The sequence below is a fragment of the Vicugna pacos genome, chromosome 35 (assembly GCF_048564905.1).
Source record: "Vicugna pacos chromosome 35, VicPac4, whole genome shotgun sequence".
In the NCBI taxonomy this organism is placed as follows: Eukaryota; Metazoa; Chordata; class Mammalia; order Artiodactyla; family Camelidae; genus Vicugna; species Vicugna pacos.
The window spans coordinates 21722905-21740281 of record NC_133021.1 but is presented as its reverse complement, the minus strand read 5'-3'; the positions used below and the strand labels follow the sequence as shown (position 1 = coordinate 21740281).

Here is a 17377-nt window from a genome sequence, read left to right as displayed (position 1 = left end):
TCACCCCATCCTAGCACCTCAAATCTGTCTCTAGTTCTGACCTCTCTTTAGAGCACCAGTCCTGGCTACTCCAGCTCAAGTTCATGGATGATTTAATCTCAGCATGTCCAAAACCAAAACCCATCTTTGCCCATTTAAACAGGCTCCTTCCATATCCCCTCCTTTTATTAATGGCTTCACAATGCATGCAGAAAATTACATTAGCATTTTAAGAGTCACCCTGGACTTTTCTTTCTGTCACTACTGCCAATACCATGTCATTTCTACTTCCTACTCATCTTTGGAAATCATTCCCATTCTTCCACCCCTAGTATCACTGTAGTAAGTTATACTTGTCTTCGTTCCTCCTGGAAACGAGTATAACAGATCCCTAATCGGTCTTGAAACTTGCAGTCTCACACATTCTAGGTTATCCTCCCCATTCAGCAAGGGAGATTTCTGTAAAATACAAATGCAACCATATAATTTCCTTTTTTAAATACTTAGGGTGGTTTGCTATAAATCAATCCAAATTCCTTATCTCAGCCCTTAGCTCTTCACGTTACAACCTCTTCCAGCCTTTCCAGCTCCATCTCAAACACCCCATAGACCACAGGCTGTGTGTTCCACTGTGCTCTTTTTAATCCCAAGAACTCTGCAGAAGTGGTTCTTTTACCTAGAAAATTCTTACTCATCTTTCAAAGCAGTTCAAATATTGCCTTTTCTGGAAAGACATTCCTGATGTTTCCATTTAGAACTCCCTCTGTATACCCACTCCTACCTACTTTTTCACTCATTGTTAATGTGTTTATGTCTATCTTTTTCATCAGCTACTTGGAGCTGCTAGGAAACCTCACAGAAGGCATAGACTACATTCCTGTTACATCTAAGAAAGGCTTTGTACTCCATTTCAAGCCTAAATATTAGCTACGTTGTCAGTGTAGTTTCCCCCCAAATAGTTAATAATACCAAGTTGTCACATAGCTACATGAAGAATGCATACGATTTTTAGGATGCGTGTTTAGATATAGAGAAGTTGAGCTTCTTCCACAAGAAGCTTAGTGATCTGGACATTGCCAGTCATGGAAGCATATACCCTACAACTAATGGTCTCTAGTGAATTCTACTTCAAGACTATGCTGATTTGAAATTCAACAATATTATGGATAGAATTCTCAAATTTCCTTCTGGACAAAAAAGAATGAACTTTGGAGACTAGAATCAAATAGTAACATTGTTCCCCTCTGGTTTTTGTTTTGTTTTGTTTTTTACATCTTTCATTCAAAACACACACACACACACACACACACACACACACACACACACACACTACAGAGTTCCTGCTTTCATGAAGTATTCAATTTTTTAGGGAAGACATACATCACAGTCTGAAGTAGAAGTAGATGCTCTAAAGCTTTGATTTTCAAAGGGGGTAACTTTGCCCCACAGAGGGTATTTGACAATGTCTGGAGACATTTTTTAATTGTTACAACTTGCATCCAGTGGGTGGAAGTCAGGAGGGCTACTTACAAGGCACAGGACAACTCCCCACAGTGGAGGACTACCTAGGGCAGGATATGAATAGTGCCCAGGCTGGGAAGCACTGTGCTGTAGGAAGACTACTTGGAACTGCAATAGCATATAGAAAAGGCATCTGACGAAGAGTGAGAACTTGGAGAGGCTTTCTTGAGAGTGATGGATGACTGAGGTCTGAAAGATGGGAAGAAGGAAACGGAGCTGGGTAAGTGGGTGGCGATGGAGAGAGAAAAGTAATAGTGTTCCAAGTAGAGGAACCACAGGTACCTAGTCCCTGGGGACCACGTCTCCTCGAGTGACCGAAAGGTATGGCTGAAGTACCAAAAGAATGGGAGAGAAGTCAGTGTTAAAGTTGTAAAGATAGTCAACGTCAATCATGCTGGTACTTAAAAGGATGGTTTAGGATTTTCTTCTCTACCCTATAGCAGTGAAAAGCCATCAGAAGGTTTCTGAGGAAAACGACTGATTCTAGAAGAATGTTTAAACTGCATTTAGAAAAGATCTCTCTGGCTGCCAGGTAGAGAAGATGTTGATGGAGTACTTGGATGAATGCAGGAGGACAGTTTCACAATCTGGGGAAGAGATGACGGTATCTTGGACCAGGATGGTGGCAGCAGAGATGGAGAAAAGTGAATCCATTTTAGGCACGACCTGACAGGAATTTGTGATGGGCTGGCTACGGGGGACGAGGGAAAAGAAAGTGTCAAAGATGATGCTAACATACTCTTTGCCTCTGATGGATGGTGGTGTCAGGAAGGAGTGGGAGAGGTTTAGGTTTGGCAGAGGAAGATCCAGAGTTGGTTTTAAGTGTAGTGATGTATTGAGACATAAGCAGAAATATCGATTAGGCAGTTGGGACTATGGGTCCGGAGTGCAGAGGAAATGCCCGAGGTCCTTTAGGCAGAGGTAACAGGAAAAGAGAGGGTCTAGGGTTCAGCTGAACTCCAGCTGCCTCTGTTGTTTATATGTGATTGTTCCGTCCGTCTCATGCAGTCACGTCTTTCAGCTTATTTCCCGTATTTACCTCACTGGTGAGCCACCAGTGTTTGCTTTCTGCATTGTGGGTTCATTTGTTGTTGTGCCTAACTGCTTATTCACTTTCAGGCCAGCATTTCTCTGTTTGCTTATCTGTGTCAAAGAAAAAAAAAAATCCTAAACCTCCATTCTAGTTTGGGTAGCTTTTACTGTCTCAGTCACTTCATGCTGCTGACAGCCAGAGTAGATGAATCAAGGGCTTCCCTTCATATTTGATTTCTTCTAGAAATCAGATTTCACGTTTGTGCCCTCTCTACATTCTCAGACATTTAAAAATAAATTTTACTTCAGCTGTTTCGTGGCCTGGGGTAAACAGCTCGGGAATTTCATTTCACCTAGTGAATCTAGAACAGTTCAAATGGCCCCCTCTCCCTCCACAGTGCTCCGTTGTCCCTGAAAGTCACTGCCTCCAGGAACACACCTCCCCGTGGTTTTATTTCTCCCTGACCCACACAAGCCAAGAATGTAGATTAACTATGATTTCCAAAATTCTTTGTGTCTATGTGATTGTTGAAAGCACAAGATTAATAAAGAAAAGTCTCACTTCTGCTTCCCCAGATGAGAAAAATTGTTTTTAGGTTTGACATCAGCCATAGAAGAGGACATGATGAATAATTTTCAAAGTTGTAAGCCAACAGTTTCCAGCCCTAGAGGTATGCTAGAAACACCTGTGACAATTTAAAAAATTATATGTGCATGAAGACCCCATTCCAAGAAACTTACTCCTAAGATCTGAGAAGGGGTATGTTTATCCAAATTTTAAAAGGCTGCACGGGGGATTCAGAAATCGATTGCCTAATAGATTTAAGTGACCCCCATCCAACCCAAGCACATGAGACTTTATTGGAAATAATAGTCACCCACCCGTGGTAAGCATCTAATAACAGTATCTGAACAGGCCAGCCGGGGCCTAGCAGTCAGGAGGAGAACTGTGCAATGAATTCCAAAGTAGAAAGGGCAAACTCCAAGTCACAGGAGCCAAAAGCAGGAAAACTGGTTATCGTGGCATCGCCGGCACAGGCTTTGCTAGTGACCAACTGAATCAGGCGTGGAGATGGAAGCAGGTGGCCAGGCCAGAGCAGCAGAACCACAGCCTCAGTGAAGCATTCGTGTGTGCTGAGCTGAGGGGTTAAAGCTGAGGAAGAAGAACAAATTCTAGAGACAAAAGAGTGCAGAAGCTCGAAGATAAAAGGGGAGTAAACAGTCAATATGGAAGCTAAGAGCTCCATAATATTTACTGCATTTCTCCTGCTGTAGGCCAATAGAGGTTAAGGCCTTTGTTATTTATTTTAAGCTTCTCTGCTATGATTATTCACTTTGCTCCCTTATCCTTCCTATTTTTCATAAGGAAAATGAGGCCAAATGTTTTAGAAATTAGACTATGAGTCTTACTTCTAATCTATTTTAAATTTGGGTCCTAGAGCTAAAAATTGCCTGCATCACTGAAATGTCAAAAATGATCCTATCTGAGTGTTTTATTCTGAAACAGAAAATAACATATATTTTTCTTCCGGGCCCTCAGCAGTATTATAAAGCAGTCTTATACTTAAATTCAGTAATTTTTATGGAGAAATAATAAAATAAACTGGGAAGTCATTAGCACGGGCAAACAAGCTTTAGAGACATTTTAATGTCTCTAAAGTTCTACACGTTTCTGGGATCTGTAATACATAAGAAATCGTCACTTTGCTAATTAGCATTATAAAGATAATTTAAGCCTCACAGACTTTGCAAAGCAAAAGAAGGAAGAGGAAAGGGATCAATGTGAATCCTACTTCTCTTGAACTTCTACTTTTTCTCACGTCAACTCGGCTTTCTTCCAAATGAAACAAATGTCTCCCTGTCAGATGTATTTCTTAGGCGCTGTTGGTAGGGTGCAATTATGGATAATTAACAGGGAAAATGGAAACCCATGCTTTTCTTCTGCAAACGTCAACTAGGAAGTCAGCGAATGAAGGTGTAGATTGAGAGGTCCTGTCTTCTCTCTTCCTGGCTACTGCAAAGGAACCCCGCTCAAGGCACAGTCAAGAGCGTCATTCCTTAAGACAGCCGAACCCCACCTCTCAAGGTTACACAGAGTTGGGCCCAGCCTGAAGATGGTGGCCGAGGCTGACGTGCTCAGGGAGCATTCAGTCCATTTCCCTTCCCTGATCTGTGCGGAAAGCCAAGAGGGAAAATCTGGAGGAAGAGTTCAGATCCGATATTGCAGCGAAGCCCAAAAGAAACTCATCATTTTGAAATATTGCAGACAGGAAAACCTACCACGAACAGGTTCACCTTCTGCCCCTAGAAAGCCAGGCGACACATGTATAGGTGTGTGAAGAAGAACATGACTTTTATAGACATGGAAGAGCCTTGGCTCCATGACACCTCATCCCTAACAATCTCCAACAGAAAGAAACAATGTCTAATTCCCTGCCATGGTTTCCTTTCCTGTCCCTGAGAGCCTTGTGAGTCTATCTGGGTGAACAGGGAAAGCCAAATGGAAGGAAGTACTGTAGACATACGTACAAGGAAGGTGGGACAAATGAGCCCTGAGGCCCCTCAAAGGATGGCGCCTGACCTCTGGTTTGAGGAGCGCTGATCCAGGAAAGCATGGGAGACACGCACTGCACTCCCGCTGAGCAAGAGCCACCTTCCAAGGTACTGACAAAGCTAAACTGAATACCAATTAGTAGTGGCCCAAGTGCTCATGGCCCAAATGAAATTTTGTTTCAGTAAAGCAAAACTTTAAATAAAACTGAACATTATGATCCAACGCAGCCAAGCCATGCTTCTCCAGGCCTCCAGAACTTAGAAGCAGGCAATGGACTTGGGTTCTAAGCAGCTACGTTTGAAATGCAGATTGAGGCCTGATTGCCCTGTCTCCTTGCTCAACCCTGCCTGGGAAGACTGTTTTGAAATTTGAAGTTTGGGATCTGAAGGACCTGGTATGTCACCAAGAGAACAACAGGTCAAGAAACTGGCAGATGCTCCAAATTAGAATCACCTTTGTAGCTGACAGAAGTGACTGCATGGTGGAATTAAAGGATGCTAGGGTAGCCTTTCAGTCTAAATGTATCCAGGCATCCTGATTTGCATGTGAAATGCCAGCACTGTCCATTCACTCATTTGGGCCTTGGCTTTTTAGTGTTTAAAAGTTCCTTATGAATCCTAATGTATAGCACAGGGAACATATTCAATATATTATAATAACCTGTAATGAAAAAGAATATATATATATGTATAACTGAATTACCAAGCTATACGGCAGAAACTGATACAACACTGTGAATCAACTACCCTTCAATAAAAGAAAAAGGAGTTTCTTATGAAAGGACAAACAGCCTTGGAGTATGAAGCAAGGTGCTGAGAGATGGTGACATGGAGATGGCAACTGGACCAGGCAGGTGCTGTATTTTAAGTGACAGCCAACTTCTTCAGTAAAGGGCCAGAAAGTGAATATTTCAGCCTTCCCAGACCGTACCATCTCCATCAGAGCTACTCAGTTCTGCCACCATAGTGTGAAATCAGCCAGAGACAACATGTAGATACGTGAGTGTGGCTGTATTCCAATAAAACTTTGTTTCTGGAGACTGAAATGTGAATTTCATTTAACTTTCATGTGACATGAAATAATTTTCTTCTTCTGATTTTTTTTCCATAACATTCAGCAGGTCATAGTTTGCTGATCCCCGCTGTGTTAAGAAATAGAACTCACAAAATAAATCTCCCTGACTTCATTTTTAACTGGGATAGGCCTGACTATAACTAGATACTGAGCTCCTAAGAGAAAAATGGCTCAAGACACCACACAACTATGATGCTCCCACTAACGTCTCATAAAACAACTCTTTTCATTGAATTTGGAAGATGTTGTTCACTTAATTGTGAGTAAAGAGTGGTTTGCATTATGACCTCAGGAGAATCTTTGGGTATTTTTTCTCCATTTGTAACTGAACATGCTAATTCCTGTTATTTCTCTTCCTCCTGTAACGAACGGTCACAAATATTAGTGCTGTAAATGTGCTAAAAAACTTGGAGAGTGAGAATTTTGCAACTCTACTTTAGAAAAAACAAATGTACATAAAGCAAGATGCCACTTGCTAAGTATGTGTAGTTCCTTGAATGATAACCACACAGTTAACATAACTGCTATGCCAATGCCTTGTAGCTTGTCAGCTTTCTTCCTTTCAAGAGAACTTCAGAGAAAGATCTGTGCTTTCCACTTTGATCTGGGCACTCAGCAGTCCTTTAATGTGCACTTGGACTTGTCCTTCCCTTCCCCTGTGATGGCTATGCCAAACTTGCCACAGTCCTCTCAACTCTCTACCCCACTCTACTCGAGAATACTCAGTAAATGACTTTATCCCAAATCTCGAACAGAATATTTAAGCTAAAATTTTTCAGCTGCATTGCCTGAACCCCAAATTACTGACATCTGCCTCATCAGCATCACCACTTCTCTAGTCTTAGATGCAATTGAGATCTTCTGTTCAAATGAGTATCTCCACCACCGGTACTCAGAATCCTATTCCCTTCTGTTCTCATGGGACCATGTTCCACAATTCCCTGTATTTTCCACCTGCTCTTCTCTCCTTTCTCTAGTAGTTTATAAATATGTTCCCATTTTCCAAGACAAAACTCCCTTAACCCTGAGTCTCCCCTTTGGCCATTTAGTCATAGCCTCTTTCTATCTTACCTGAGAACCAAGCTTCTTGAAAGAATGCTGTATATTTATTTTCTCTACTTTTCTATTACCAACCCATCTCTGAGTCCACCATAATCTGACTTCTCCGAAACTGCTCGGGTAAAAATTTTCAGAAACTTCATAATCATAAAATCCACAGAGTTATTTTCATCTGGGATTTATTGCAAATGGCGTTAGTGAACCTAATACTGTATTTTTCTATATAACTAGACAATTGTTCTTATACTAACTATTAAATGCAATCTCAGTCAAAATCTCAATAGGACTTTGCATTGAGTTTAACAAGCTTTCCCTCAATGTTAAATATGGAAGAGCTGAGACTAAAAATATCCAAAAGATTTTAAAGATTAAGACTACGAGCTACCAAACACTTAGGTCCCAGTAAAAGTATAATAATTAAAATAGTGTGACATGGGTACAGCAATGAACTATTCTAGGCTTCGTTTTCCTTCATTGCTCTGTATTATCTGCTACTGTCTTTTGAGTCCCTCTCTGTCTCTATAAAACTTCTCTACTGGGAATGGCTCAGATCTCTCACTCCTCTGTCCACTTTCCTCCTTCTTTTTCTTGTATCTATTCCCAAGATGTTGTTTCCAATGCCTTTTTTTTCTTACTGTAAACATTCCCCTAGAAAACTAAGAATTCGTCATGGCTTTAGCTCTCACTGTCTAACCAACACTATTTCTCTGTTCCCTTCCCAAATAAAATTCTTAGAAGTTCTGGATATACACGCTTTCTCTACCTCCTCCATCATCACTTAAAGGCACACTGCTGAGGTTGTCAGTGACCTCCGTGTTGCCAAACCCACTGCATACTTCCCCTCCTCATTGTTAGTCTATCACTTTGCAGTTTTCCCCACGGTTGGCCACTCTCCTTTTAAATACCATCCATCCTCTTTTGGATTCTGTAATATGACTGTGATTTGGCATCTCCCTATTTCCTTTGGCTACTCTTCAAGTTCTTGCATTTTCACTTTTCCTCAAAGTGTTGAAGAGGTTCAGTCCTGAGCATTCTCTTCTTTTTCTTCTTTGTACATTTCCTAAGTGGGTAATCTCATTTTCACAGCTTTAAATTTCTGTGTCTCACTGCTTATAACTCTTAGTTTATAGACAGAGACCAAACGCCTGCAGTCAGCTGCCAGCTCACACATCTAACTGCCCATCTGACAGCTCCACGTTGACTTCTCACAGGTGGGTTAACCACCAGGGCTGCCAGATAAATAATGCGTATAAACACAAAATAATGTTTTAGTATTAGCATGCAATACTTGTCACAGACTTCATCTCAAATTCAAGTTTACTTGGGCAACCTGTTTTTTATGTGTTAAACTGGCAACCATCGTTGAATTCATGTCCAAAGTGGAACTCCTGATTTTCCTTTCCTCTGCCCTTCAACCCACTCTCTCTCCAGTGTTTCAAACCACATTTTCTTAATTTTAGTAGGCGGCACCCACTTTTCACCCAGTTCCTCAAGCTACAACCCTGAGGGGATCAAATCTGATTTTTCTTTTTTCTTCACCTCTCACAACAAATTCATCAGCAGGTCCTGTCAGTTCCACCTCCTCATGTTTCCCAAATTCAGCCACTCTCCATGCCTCTGCCACCACTGTCCCTCCCCTAGACTAATTCAGGAGACCTCTTACCATTTCCCCACTTTAACACTTGTCCCTTACTAAGCTATTCTCTGCAGAGCTGCTAGAGAAATTAGTTTCATGCTACATGAGATCATTTATCCCTCTGCTTCAAATACTTCAATGGCTTCTGACTGCACTTCAAATAAAAGAAAACTTTTCACTCTGGCTGCTAGAACTCCGAAGGACTGGCTCTGTCTGAACTCAGCTCGCACCACTTTGCTACCATTTGCCATCCATGCTGGTCCTGCAGTTCCCAGAACATTCCATGACTCCTCACACTTCAGCACCTCTTCCTGGAATACTCCCCTGTCCCTGTTCCCCACCTCCTGGTTATCCTTGACACCTCAGATGAAATGACACTGCCTCAGAGCAGTCCTCCTAAACAGCTCATCTGGTAGAGTCTCCCCATCCCATTATTCTCTCTGGCTTATTATCCTTCCTCATGTTACTGTTACTTTCCTTCATGGCACTTAACACACTGGAATTTATTACTTTACTTACTCACTTATCTTTACACCGCAAGATTATGAACTCTGATCAGAGAGTCACAGATGATACCTGTTTTGTTCACTATCCATAAACAATGCCTGGGAACTTAGTACAGCCTCAAAAAATACTGAATGAATGAATGCATGACTTACAAATTTACTTCTCTGGTGCCAGACCCATATGTCTAACAACTTCTGCCAGCTCAACAATTTGTCTCAAGTGCCCATAGGATAAAGCCCGAAATGCTTAGCTGGGCTTTTCAGGATTCATACTGAAATGTTTCAGTTTCCCTGAATGTGTCAGGGGCTCTCTCATACCTTCATGTTTATGTCTGTCTCTCTGTCCCTCTGACCTCCTGACAGTCTGACCAGTGAAATTTCATCTTTCAAGATTCTTCTCACACGTCACTTCTTCTTTGAAGTCTTCCCAGACCACTGTTAACCACTCGTATTTTATGCTATCATATTCTGTACAAATCCCTATTCATAGCTAGCATTTATTGTGCACTTTCCACAGGCCATTGATTGTAATAAATTTATTAGCATTCCACATATTTTAATCTTTACTACAACCCTGTAAGCTTTATTGTTATGAGTTTCATTATTATTAGATTTATTATTATTATATCCATATGACAGAAAAGGAAACTGAGACAAAGAGAGGCTGGTAACTTAACTTACAGTTTAAGAGCTCTTTTGTATATGGCCAGGAGAGGCATCCACATAAATGGACTTTAGAGTCTGTGACCTTAATCACTATTCCTACTGCCTTGCCAAGCAGTCAACATACTGCAGAACACATTTCTATCTACTTTCTATTTCCTTATATTCATTTCCCCATTAGATTGGGAGTCTCTCGTGGGCAAGCCAGTATTAAAATCATCTTTGTGAATTTAGCTAAATGTTCATGAATAAATAGTTAATAAAGGCATTAATTTCTAATTGTGCAAAGTACTTTGCTTATATGATATTTGAATGGGGTTTGAAAATCAAGATATAAGGAGTTTAGAAAAGACAGATTGGTCTTTTGTAATATTTTTCAACTAGCAAGCAATTCAGTACACTAGTACAGTAATTTTTAAAGTAATTTTTAGCATACTTCATATGTAATTGGCTTTACCCTTCACATAAGCATAAGTAAATGTCAGTGCCTCAGAAGAGGAACGGCGCTTAGGTGATCGGTAAACATTTTATGGCTCTGAAGGCATCACAATCGCTCTCGTTGTTCATAATTCATAATGAGCACTGCTGCCCAGATGGAGCAGGAGGTTATTTAAATGATGTTTCTTAAGAAGCACAGAAAGAAGGAAATCTCTCCAGCTGTAATGTTTTTCTCCACCTTCCTGCTTCTCCCCATATTTACTTTACACTACCCTGATGTTCATACACCCCCCTCCCCAAACCATTGCACGTGAGAAGCTCCTTGGGTTAAGGCATTTAGGGATGCCATTAAAATGCAAAACTGTGTAGTAGCACAAATGAACAGAGACAAGGAAAGGATAACGCATTTAAATGGTACCATGCACGTATTCAGTTAACTAGTAGACAGCTAACAAGAATGAAGCACAGGACATGTAAAGTTTTGATGAGGCATAAGGGTATGAGAAGAAAAGAAGAAAGTATGCTGGCCTAGAACCTGGATTACTGCAACGGGGCCAGGGTTGGCGAGGTCCACTTTTTAGAATTTAAGATAAAATTGCATTGTAACCATATGACAGCACAGCACAGTGGTTAACAGCTATGATGAGTCATTAAAGCAAACAGACCCGAACTGTTAATCCTACATCCCCTAGGTAACAATGGATGCGTTTCTTAAACTCTATGCTTTGGTTTATTCAAAAATAAAATGACGATAATACTAACTTACATGGTGGCCATAAGACTTTAACTCCTGAGTCACAGCCAATCATTTTTTACTGTTTAATTTTGATCACGGCACTTACTAGCCACCTGATACATTACCTTTTTTTTTTTTTTTTTACTACCTATCTCTACCAGCCCCATAGTGGAATATCAACTTCTTCGGGGCACAGACCTCCTTTGTCCTGTTCATCACTGCATTCCCAGCATGAGTGATACGTCCAAGCACTCGGTAGATGCTCAGCAGTTGGATGATGAATGGAAAGAAGGAATGGAAGGCAGAGAGGGATGGAATGAGAAGAAAAGGTGAAAGGGAAAGATTAAAAAATAGAGTGCTAAAATAAAACTTCAATAAATGTGGGAAATATTCTGGTGAAGGTTAATTAAATAACTATATTAAAACCATTTTCTCCCATCATTTAGTATGCTACAAGATCACTTTTATGGGCTATGTATTTAAATGCACGGATGACTTAACCCAATTTGGAATATTTAATTGTTCCTAGTTTGTTTGTACCATAAATAGTGCTATGATAAACATACACACACGCATATGAATATATTTCTAAGTCCTTGTGCATGTCTATGATTTCCTTAGTACAGACATCTAGAGTCAAAACTACTTTGCACTCTTAAGTTTATTGCACATAATGCCAAACCTCATCCAAAAGTTTCTACCAATTTATACAACCATCAGCAATGTATGGGAGAACCTAATTCCCAAAATCTTCACCAACACAGAGAATTATTATTGTTATAAAAGTATATGTCATTGTTTTAATTTGCATTTTGTAATTACTCACAGGTATAGAGAATGTATTTTTATGCTGTTGTTTTATAAATTGCTGGTGAATATTCTTTGCTTATTTTTCTATTGGGTATTTTTCTATTATTGATTCATAAGAGAATTTTGTCTGTTTTTAGAGTAAGAATGTTAATTCTTTACCATTATATCATATCAAAACACATTTTTCCAACTTGCCTTTTAATTTTGCTTTGTTTAAATGTTAGCCTTAGTCCTAAAGCTCACCTTTTACAATTTGAAAGCTTATTGACCAGAAAAGTAGACATTCTTTGTTGCTAATAGAAGCAGCTTTAAGGAAAGGTGATCTACAAATGAGTTAAATAACTTCCACAGTAACAAGAGGAAGAAAAGATCTGAAAATCTAAACTTGAGCTGGGAGGCAAAGCTCTACTCAGAGCTCATAACATATTTTCTTGTTAACAAAATACATTGGGGGATGCATGTTGTACGCTGGGATGAAGGCCGTAATTTTTTAAGATCAGATTTCTTCTGGCACTTTTATCAATATATACCACACGTATTTGTCAGAAGAAAAGTAAAAATGAATAAGAGTTGAAAGCATTACAGTTTATTTGAAATACACTTGCCTGTAAATATTTAGGGGAAAACACCTGTCAAAATACACTTCAGACTGTGTCAAGTTCAAACTACTTGAGAACTGACTAGGAAATTATGCAACGGAATAACTCCTGGTAAATCCATTATATCTTGGACAGACAGGGCAGTTCATCGCCTGTGGAAATGCTGAATTTTGATATAATTTTTTAGGAAGTAGACTATCCGTAAACCAAACAGTTTCATGGCCACACTTATCACAGACACCCTCCAACATCCTGCATAAGTAGCTTTTATTTCTTCATTTGTCCCCAAGCCTGAAACTCCCAGCCAAGGAGTGGCAAATATGTGGTACATATGTCATTAGTCTTCCTGTTAATTGGACCTATGGCTACTGAGTTAGCCAATACCAATCACTTTTCAGAAGAAATGCTTTTGCTGCCTTGGGACCCTTTTTAACACAGTGCTCTGATAAACATTTTGTTCATGAAATAAATGTATAAAATAATCCAACATAATTTACAAAGCCAATCCAAAAGTTTCTAAGTTTTCAGTTATGTAATTGAAATATACCCCAACCCATTTATCTTGTAGTAAGAAAGGCACAGACCAATGGAACAGAATACAGAGCTCAGAACTAAACCCTCATGTATACTGTCAGATGATCTCTGATAAGGGTGACAAGACCACACAGTGGAAAGACCTATTCTCTTCAACAAATAGTGCTGGGAAAACTAGGTATCCACATGCAAAAGAACGAACTTGGGCCCAAATTAACTCAAAACAGATCAAAGTCTAATGTGAGGCCTAAAAGTATAAAACACTTAGAAGAAAACATAACAGGAAAGCTTCAGGACACTGGCTTTGGGAATGATTTCTTAGATATGATAACAAAAGTACAGTCAACAAAAGAAAACGTAGGTAAACTGGACTTTTGCAAAATTAAAAACTTTGGGGCATCAAAGGACACTGTCAAAAGAGTGAAAAAAACCCATAGGATGGGAAAAAATGGGATAAGTGACTCATATTCAGAATATATAAAGAACTCCTATGGCTCAGCAATGAACAACCAACCAACTCAAAAGTGAGCAAAAGACTCGAATGGACATTTCTGCAAAGAAGATTATCAATAAGTACATGAAAAGATGCTCAACTGCCACCAATCTTTAGGAAAATGCAAATCAAAACCACAATGAAACACCACTTCACATTCATTAGGATGACTATGATAAAAAACAAAAACAAAACCAGAAAATCACAAGTGTTGGTGAGGATGTGAAGGAATTGGAACCCTCATGAATTTGTTGGTGAAAATATCAAATGGTTTGGCTTCTGTGGAAAACAGTTGGGTAGTTCCTCAAAAAATTAAACACAGAATGACTGTGTGATTCAGCAATTATACTCCTAGGTTATATCCAAATAACTGAAATTGGGATCTCAACCAAATGCTCATACACCAGTGTTCACAATAGCATTATTTACAATAATCGAAAGGTGGAAACAAACCGAAAGTCCTTCAATAGATAAACAAAATGAGGTAACCACACACAATGGAATATTATCCATCAATTAAAAGAAACAAAGTTATGACGCATGCTACACAATAGATAAACCTTTAAAACATTATGCTAGGTGAAATAAACCAAACACAAAAGAACAAATGGTGGGACCGAATCGGCAGTGGCTCGGTAGGCGCCTCCCTCTGGCAGCCCGCCAGGCTCCAGCCCGGCCGCGGGCATCGGAGGCTCGGCGGCCAAGAGTGTGCGGCTGTTCCGCTCGAGTGAGGCCTAGGTGGAGGCCACGAAGGAGGACCTGGCCAAGTGGCTCAACGCCTTGTATGGCCTGGGTCTGCCCAATGGTGGTGATGGCTTCCTGACGGGGCTGGCCGCAGGCCCCACCCTGTGCCAGCATGCCAACGCTGTCACCGAGGCCGCCCGCGATGGCCGCTGCCCGCCCGGCCCGCGGTGTGGCCTTCCAGGCACACAGCGTGGTTCCCGGCCCCTTCATGGCCCGAGACAACGTGGCCACCTTCATCGGCTGGTGCCGAGCGGAGCTGGGTGTGCCCGAAGTGCTCATGTGCGAGACGGAGGACCCAGTGCTAGGAACGAGAAAAGCGTGGTGCTGCGTCTGCTGGAGGCGGCGCGGCGTGGGGCCCGCCTCGGCCTGCTGGCCCCTCGGCTCGCGCAGTTCGAGCAGGAGACTGAGCGGGAGCTCCGCTGCGCGCCGCGCCCCCGGCCCCTAACCCCCCACTGCTGGGGAGGACACCGCCGAGGCCTCCGCCACCTGCTCACGGGGGCCCCGCATGACGCCCAGCGACCTGAGCAACTTCGACGAGTTGGCGAGGGAGCTCATGGGCCGCTGCACCTGCCCAGACCAGTTTCCCACGATCAAAGCCTCGGAGGGAAGTACCGCGTGGGAGGCTCCAGCCTGCTCATCTTTGTGCGGGTGCTGAGGAGCCGCGCGATGGTGCGTGTGGGCGGCGGCTGGGACACGCTGGAGCACTACCCGGACAAGCACGACCCCTGCCGCTGCTCCTCCACGGCCCACCGCCCGCCCCAGCTGAGGGCCGGCACCTTCTCCCCGCAGCGGGTGTCGCCTACCCCCAGTCCCCGAGCTGGTAGCCCAGCTCCAGGAGCTGAGCACCGGGGCTCCCTCCTCGAGGTGACGCAGCCCAAAGGAGGGGCCCGAGACCCCACTCAGGACCCGGGACCAGCTGCCCGCCCTCCCCAATCCCCGCTCCCGCCGCTACTCCGCGGACAGCGATTCTTCAGCCTCATCAGCCCAGAGTGGCGGCCTCCTTTGCCCCCGCAGGGAAGACTCAGGCACTGGCCCCCGGCGGGAGCGGCCCAGCCAGCGGGTGGCCACAGGCACCCCGGCCTCGAAGAGACAGCCACCTTCCCCGCACAGACAATCCCGAGGCCGGCTGGATCGGGGGCGGCCGCATGGGGCCCCAGGAGGCAGGGGAGGCCAGCTGTTGGCCCCCGGCCCTGCCCGGCGGGCCCGGAGCCACAGCCGCGAGGAGCAGGCTGTGCTGCTGGTGCGTTGGGACCGAGACGGGCGGCGCTCGTGGGTGCCACGGGGCAGGAGCAGCCCCCAGACTCCCTGTGCCCACAGCCCTGCAGCCCTCCGGCCTCCCCGGGTCCCCAGCCCCAGTCCAGAGTTGAGCACCACCCCGGCCGGTGTCTTCCGCACCCCGCTGCAGCTTGACCCAAAGCAGGAGCGGCCACTCTTCTGGCGCCTGGAAGAGGAGTTCCTGGCCAACGCCCGAGCTCTTGACGCTGCTGCTGGCGGGACCGCCACTGGACCAGCCCCTCACCCGGTTCGGGCCCCAGACCCTCAAGCTCCTGACTCAGCCTACTGTTCTTCCAGCGTCTCTTCTTCGTCCCTCAGCATCCTGGGTAGCAAGTGTGGCCAACCGGGGTACTCTGGCAGGATGGCCAACGGGCTGCCCAGGCCCTGAGGCCCAGCCCTGTCTAGTTCCTCTGATGAAGGCAGCCCCTGCCCTGGTGCAGGGGGCCCACGAGATGCACCTGGTGGCCCCCTGGCCGGCCCAGAGGCCCCAAGGACCTGGGCACAAGGCCGGATGGACACACAGCCAGACCAAAAACCCTCACACATCCCCACACCGAGGGGCCCCCACCGCCCATCTGAACCCACGGAGTCTGGGTCCTGGCATGCCCTGCACTCAATCAACTTAAGGTAGAGCCAGATTTCTGGATATGAGGGACCAGCCCAGCTGACCCCAGTCCTCCATTCCTTCTCCTTTTCCTTTGTGGCCTTAACCCCTCTGCATCAGGGAGCCCCCTCCCTTGCCTCTTGGGGATCAGACCTCATGGGACCAGACCCCATGGGACCACAAGGCATAATGGGACCTCTGTTGTACGTTCCGGTTGGAGGATGAGCATTGATATTTAATTACTAATATTATTGAATAACTTAGAGGAGGCTGGGCCAGCCCAGTGAGGACCTCTCTTGAGGTCCTGTGGCCCTGCAGAGCCTGACAGTAAAGTTTTGTTCCAGCAAAAAAAAAAAAAAAAAAGGTATGTAATTCCACTAATTTGAGGTACTCTGAAAAGACAAATTTGTAGAGACAGAAAGTAGAATAAAGGTTACCAGGGCTTAGCAGACTAGGGAGCTGTTTAATGGTTACAGAGTTTGGTTTGGGATGATGAAAAAGTTCTGCAAATGAACAGTGGTCATGGTTGCACAATGATGGGAAGGTACTTAATGCCACTTAATTACACGCTAAAGATGGTAAAAATGGTAAATTTTATGTTATGCATATTTTATACAATAAAAAAGTAATATATCTCCCCCTTTTGACCAAAATAGGCATTAGACCTCATAATTAGCCTAGTAGAATTTCATTTTAAAAAACAGCCACACTCTACATTAAAACATCTGATTTTCCAAACCAAAAATGGGCAGTTATAAAATCACTTGTCAATTAATTTCTATTTTGAAAAAAGAACTATTACAGGACTGAGAGGGAAAATACAAACTTCAGTTTGTTCACTTTAAAAAATGATTATCACTATTTTTTCCAAACCACTAAGCTCAAACAGAACATGCTAAAATTTTCTAAGAACAAATCAAGCAAAAGATTATTTTCAGAAGTGGAATAAACTTCTGTTTTTTCCGGTATATCATCTCTCTGAAATTTTCACTCCAAAGTAAATTGTACCAACACTTGATATTATTAAGGTGTAAGAAACCATTCTCTCTCTTCAGAATAGCTAATAGAAAAAGATGTGACTTGTCATAATGTTTGGTAAAAAAACAGAAATAATTTTCCA

At 43.1% G+C, this 17377-nt stretch overlaps 1 protein-coding gene and 1 pseudogene across 1 annotated transcript in view; one reads left to right on the top strand and one right to left on the bottom strand.

Annotated features, from left to right (window-relative positions):
- GPR158 (G protein-coupled receptor 158) overlaps positions 1 to 17377 on the bottom strand; it is a 298552-nt gene that overhangs the window by 116639 nt on the left and 164536 nt on the right. The window lies entirely within an intron of this gene.
- On the top strand, positions 11430 to 16304 carry LOC102528360 (GAS2-like protein 1 pseudogene; annotated as a pseudogene).